The sequence below is a fragment of the Polyodon spathula genome, chromosome 10 (genome assembly GCF_017654505.1).
Source record: "Polyodon spathula isolate WHYD16114869_AA chromosome 10, ASM1765450v1, whole genome shotgun sequence".
In the NCBI taxonomy this organism is placed as follows: domain Eukaryota; kingdom Metazoa; phylum Chordata; class Actinopteri; order Acipenseriformes; family Polyodontidae; genus Polyodon; species Polyodon spathula.
The window spans coordinates 38469423-38476638 of NC_054543.1; positions in this window are offsets into that span (position 1 = coordinate 38469423).

The window sequence follows — 7216 nt, forward strand, 5'->3', positions numbered from 1 at the left end:
GAAATTTCTGACATGCTGGCGGGCCAGGCCTGCACTTCGACTATTGAGTCAGGCACCATTTTTGCAATAACAATAAATCATGTAATTATTCATTTTAATATTACATTTCACTGCTGTACTGCAACACTGATCTCAGTACAAGAGTGACTGTTTACTCATTATCTTTAGCTGCAAGGAATCAAATAGTGAATGGGTAGGGTATTTTTTAAAGATTAGGGAAAATAATAAACCCAATTATTACCCAAATAAGTTTGCATAACATAACACAAAGGCATTTAATAGCCATAATGTGGCAGGGTGCCCCTGTGCGTATTTTGTGTGTTATGTTTATATGTATGTGTGTAGTGGATGCACAAAGTGTGGGTTATGTAGCACAGGTGATTTAAAATGTATCTTTGTATTTAAGCACAGGGATTGCACAGTCACTTCATGTGCAGATTAAAGTGGGTATTTGCATAGGGGCACAGGGAGTGCGCAATTAGTTCACCTGCAGGCTGCAGAGATTCAAGTGAATGATTAACAAGTGAGTCCCAGCACAGCTGCATAAAAGAGTCAGTTTTCACGCACACTGGGTTGGTGTTTTCACAGTGGAGAACGGGTGAGAGAGAGAGAAAGAGAGAGAGAAGAAACCCAAACATGCGCTACTTGTTTGAGTTTTGTCCAATGTGCCATTTGTTTTGTGTAGAAGTGTTTTGTTTTGTTTAAACCTTTTATTTTTCAAGAAACTGGCACAACAGTGCAATCTGTGACACATAGTTATGTTTTTTTTTTATATGCACTGTTTGCTCTGTATTACAAGCTATCACTTAAACTAGCACCTCCTCAGTCCAATCTCTTTTATTTAGTGGTGAAACAAAATCCTACAATTTAGGAAGAGGCATCCACAAATCAGTTTGAATGCTTTGCCTGGTTGCCCCCTGATTTTATTGAGTTTCCTTTCATCACAGCTTTCAATACTGTTAGCTACTCCGGTGTCCTTGAGCGAAGCACTTTAAAAATGTGAAGCATCATTATTCATAGAGGACCACTGGAAGTCGTCTTTATGACAGACAAATGAATAATAAGGTCCATTTTATATACCTTTTTGTTAGTAGTTTGACTTTTTGTCACTTGTTCCATGCAAGAATTGCATTTTAATAAGGTTCATGGAAATGCAATTTTTTATAAAGTGTTTCTGAGTTGTATTCTTTTAAAACTTAGTAAGCTTGATCTGCCCACCCTGACCCCCACCATCACCCCCTGCGACAAGGCACACAAAGTGGGGTGGGGGTGAGGGTCGAGAAGGAAAAGAACATCGACTCAAATTGACCTCTTACATGTCGTGCAACAAAAGACACAGTAGAGTAAAAGTTTTTTTTATGTACAATTAATGAATATAGCAACAATTTCTTGTTTCCTTTAAGATTATGAAGTCACTTTATTTTTATTTGACGTTAAATTTAGGGTACATGTCAGCAGTAGCTTGGCTTTTATTTTTGCAGCACAGATGTCATGGAACAAGGGTTTAATCTCCTGCGATCTCAGGCCAACTTTCTACACCAATGAGATATAAAAATGTTATTGTTTAGATTTTTACTTTTCTTCACTGTCATTCTTTTATCTCTGCTGAGATTTAAATTGATGGTCCTTTTCATTTACGTTCCAGAAAATAAGGTCCTTTGTTCAGACAAAAAGTTAAAAGCTGCTAAAATGTTAACATGGGAAGATGGATTGTGTAATGGTTGCTGGTCAATTGTCGTTCACCATGTTCTGGCTGTTTTTAATTTTATCCAGGGTGAAGAGGTCAGGAATGGAATGTGGTCAATGGCCATGGGTGTCAGTCTCAAAGACTGTGTAGATGCCTAAAAGTTAATCACTACCATTAGGCCAGGAAGTGACTTTCAGTTCATATGATGGATACACAAGTTCAAACAAAATACATAGTGAAATTACACAAAAAATACAGATAAATGCAAGTGGAGGCTTCTTCATGTAAAATATCCACTGCATTGGTGTACTGCTCATTGTGCCTGTCCACACTGTCACCTGCTATACAGTACATAATGAGTTCTGGCAACAACTTTCAAATGGATGAATAAAATGGAAAATAACAACAAAAAATAAATAATAAGGGTCTTGTTTAATCTCTCACAAGTATAAAGCAAGCAAGAAGCAAATCCTAACCTCCTTTAAAGCTGAAAGGAATGCCTTCTGTCGTGATTCATTGAATGTGACAAGCAATTAGATAAGACTATCAAGGGAACATTGCTTGTGTGATAGCAGTTAAAACATAAGAATGTTATCTAAGGTCACACTGGTCACACATCCACGCTATAAAAACATCTACCGAATTAAGAATGTCGCTAAAATAATGAGAAAATGAAGTGTAAATGTTAAAAGAAAATAAGATATGCAAACTATTATGTTTATATATAAATAGGTTTAACAGTTTAATTGAGATGTATTATTAGAGTATAACAGCACGTCTCACATTTTACTGCTGAATAATATGTATCGATTTACAGCATCTGGTAACACATTTAAAGTGACCCTTAGCTGAGAGCCAGAGATCATTTTTCTCAATCAGGTCAGCATGAGGAAACCCTGTTTGAAATCTAAAATAATGATTGCCTCATACAAGCATTACAGGAGCAGAAACTACAGCCAACAACTCTTTACTGTCACAAGCATGATCTTGTCAGAAAGAAAATGCACTCAATGAGGATTTTCAGAAAAAAAAAAGCTATTGTTTTGATACCCATTTGGAGTAAAGAATGCATTCTGTTATATTGCAGACATCCATTTCATTTTTATTTTTCAAATTTAGAACCTAGATTTCCCCCCAACCTCTTTAAGGACTGAAGATGCACAGTAACTTGTACAGAGGGTAGGGGTCCCTTGCGGAATTGAAATGGACAGCCTCTCCACTGTATTTATCGCTGTATATAGTTAAGCTGATGACAAGGAAATGAATTACCAATAGATCCACCTCTGTAGACCCCAATATCTGGTCATAGCAGCAAAACTCCCCAAAGTTAGAACAATAATGTATTTATATGACTATCAATATTAAATAAACTGATCAAAGCTAGACTCTCTCTCACAGAGATGTTATCAAATGGCTACAGAAAGCAAGATGGAAGCATTACCTTCTCCACTGAAATGTATGATCAAACGTTAGTGACTTGTGTAGTGGAATGAACAGCGAGGCTGTGGATATATATCACGTTGTTGAAGTAATACACGGCTGATCGAGGTAGAAGGTAGAAGGTACAAGAAAGGGGATAACATAGCTTAAAGGGCACTTAAAGGTCAAAGTAAGTAGGTCACAGCACATTAATCCTTATTATCTGATTGCAGCACTGCTTAAGCTGTCAGGCCTTCCAAAATGTACAGGGATGCTATAAAATGAATTGATGGTACTAATAATCATTAGGCACACTTAGATTTCTTTGTAAGCAGCTGTCAGCATTTCCTCTCTGTCCTCCTCCTCTGGGTGTCAGCAATGCAGTCCTGTTGTGTACACAAAGAACAATGAATTGTGAACTCAGCCAGCCATTGGGACACTCCTGTCTAATTACTAGACTGGGGATAAGTATGACCGCAGGATAGTGCATCTCAAATGCCCCAGTAGAAGACTATAAAGTGCACATTTAAGCTAGTGCACACCTTTTTCGAGAGTGTTTGAAACAGCTGCACACCAGCAAAAACTGAGTACAGAGCTATCTGCAGTGTATAGGGCTGCTAACCATCTGGGTTTTTAAAGACTGTCTCTGCATTATAAAATACTGTCTTACAATAACAAAAGGGGACTAACCACCACACTATAAATGAAATGTTTAAAAATGTAACATAAAGCTGCAGATTTGAAACACATTGCAGTATTGTATATACGTTGCATTGTAATGCTTATTTTGGTTTTGGTGATGTGTTTTTTTGTGCTTCTAAAGTATCAGACAAATAAAATAAACACTAACTATTCACCATTCATCCAAATTGCATTCTTTTGAGAGCTGGCAGCCCTAGAAGTGCATGGCACAATGCTGCCCCAACCGCTGTCAACAATGTCAGGAAATCTGTGACGCCCGTCAACATGAAATCTCTTAGATTGGTCATTGGATTGCATCCTTGATATGCTTCTGTAGAACATTGCCTTAAAGATTCAACACTAGAAATGGAGAAGAAAGACAGAGCATAAATACAGCATAAATAGATTGTGTTTCCAGCACAAGTTATCTGAGAAATTCAACACTTGCAAATTGATTTTTTTTTTTCTTTAAATACAATCCCCAGACACAAACCAATGCGATTGGAGGACTTTATTACTCTTATCCAGTTACAGTCAGAGCTTTGTTCTTTCCTATAATAAAATTAAAATGAAGAATGCTCTGGACTCCTTGCAATATTCTTTAAATTGCGCTGCACCAGTGGAAGACACTATTTGTAATAACTACGGTTGAAAAAAAAAGTTTGGTTTGTGCCTTATTACTCAACACCTTTAGAGAATATACAAGTTCTAAGTCAGTAAAGATAATTCTGGGAGATGGCACCACAGTTGCATATGCGCTCTTATTAGTCAAGTTATTTAACAGTGGTTCGATTATATACAGTATTAAATTAAGAAAACTAAAAAAGAAAACAATTACCAAGACACAGTTATACACACTAGAGTATGAAAGTAGCTCAGGCAGCATTACTGCACTAAAAATGTTGGCTGAAATGAAATAACATACTTTGTTGCCACCAACAAGATCATTGCTTGAGGCTGAATATGGTGCAATCTAAAAGGAGGGACTTATAGCGTTTGCTGCACATAAAGAAACAGAAACATGTTCACTGAGCACTTTGAGGGCAAATAGCTCCAGGATGGGATTGCTGTCTTAGTTATAAATGTACTCTTAATTTGTTCCTCGGAAGGATTAATGGATCAAACTGGAAGGCATACTTATTTAGTGCCACACAAGAATGTGAAGAATGCCTTTTCAAACAGACTCCCTAGCTTGTTTCTTGCATTTCAAACAGACTCCCTAGCTTGTTTCTTGCATTTCAAACAGACCCCCTAGCTTGTTTCTTGCAAACAACTACTTTGCCAATTTGCCCATTTTCCTATTAGGTGTCTGATGCCATAATGCCTATACATTGTTAACATTTCTATCAAGCCTCTTGTTGATTTTCTAATTGAATAATGCTACTTTTCAAAAGCTGATCGAAAACTGTGGATTTGTACAAGAAACCACAGCCAATGAATCAATAAAGCCAAAAGTGCATTCTATCTGAAAAGTGATTAGTGTGTGTACAGAATACTAGTTTATATAAATAGGAGCAGTCAGTTTATTCAATAACAACATTCCGATTCTTTTGAACTAATGTTTTAGAAACCCACATTATACAAAATTTCTGTGAACAGTTTTCTTAATCCATGTGCCTACATACATAATAATCCTCACTATCCCTTTGACAACAGTATCACACATACAGATAGTAAATAATATAGGTTAAATACAAAGCAGTTAGAAAAGGCTTTTATGACTCTTGAAAGCTGCTCACTATCAATATTGCTTACTTAGGTGGAAGGTACCAAAAACATCCCATTATCTGAATGATTTGTTTGGCTAATTTGGGACCATTATGACACACATCCTAGAAACACTGGTAATAATAAGTTAGAAGGCTGTTGAAATATTATATTTAGCAGCCAAATCCCTTTGCTTAAAATATTAAAACCATTTCACAAAAGTGTACTTTTGCATCTTTGCTCCGTGGATCCAGTAACTGTTATAAAATATCAGTTAACGAGGTGGGTCAAATATTACAAATAAAGTAAGAAAGCAAGGATTTAGGTTTTAGCATTGTTGCTAGTTGATGCTTCTCAAAGAAGGAGATTTACAAGTTAAATTGGTTGGTTACCAGCAACAAATCTTTGGGGATCATCTGCAGTTTGTTTCCTTATAAACTGTATTCAGACAGAGCGCATGTCTTTGATGTGCATATTGTTCAAATATATTGTACGAATAGTGAATGACAGGGATGATCTATACATATTAAAATAATTAGATGTCTATCCAGTTACTCATTTGCTTAACCAGCTATGAAGACATGTTTATGCCATTGCTTGAATAATTTGAATTTGGGTGTCTACATAGCTGAACAAGCAGCTTTCAAACTTATCATTCTGTACAGTAATAAATTCAGTCTGTCCCAGTATAACAATTTATAACATTGCCTACAATTTGTGTGCCAGTAATTTTGTACACAGAATTACATCATTATATCTTGAACTTGCTTAAAATTAGTCAAATCATTTAATATACTTTCCCTTTTTCATAGTGCACTCAATATTTAAAACAAGCTAATACATACAAACCTTTCTGCTTAACCTTGTAATACAATAACTTACTTGCACAAATCCTTTACATACTATTGTAGTTTTTTATTTATTTATTTATACAGGTAATGAACCCTTTGAGGCCGAGGCCTCATTTACAAGGGGGTCCTGTCACAGAACCAATCACAATCATACATAAAACAACACAATTAATATTTGTGTGGTCCAGCCTCAGACAAAAACAACAAATAAACAAAGCAGCAGTAATACTGATGTTTTGTTTTTTGTTTGTTTTTTTGTTTCAATGTGGACTAAAAGAAAAGCAGTGGCAATGAGTTTTAAGCAAATCCCTAATACCCTCTTTATAACCAAAAAATGAGAGGTTATCCAATTCCATTCTTAAACCATGTGAAAAAGTGTGCCAAGTTTTTGGGAGGAGATAAGACAGAACCAATTCTCCTAATAGTGTCTTTAACTTTGGGACTACCAAACTACCAGAATCACGAGATTGCCAACTATAGCCAATATTGATCTTTTTGACCAAAGTACTAAGATGATTGGGAACCGTTTAAAAACTTTAAAAACTAAGCAATACTAATGATAAAGTCTTCAATTTGTCAATGAGAACCATCCTAGTTTTTTTATACATCATGCAATGATGTGTCAAAAAAAGGACACTCTAAAACAAAACGATAGCATGAATTATATACAGTATTGTATCCAATTTTTGCAAAGACTGCTTGGAAGCAAACTGATAGATAAAATCACCATAGTCCAAAACAGGTAGAATAGTAACAGTCACTAACTTTAATCTGCTAGCCTGAGAAAAAAAAAAACGTTTTATTCCTAAGACCTAGTTTAGGTCCTAATTTTGAAAGCAGTTTCTCAATGCATACTGTAGTCTGGTGCACA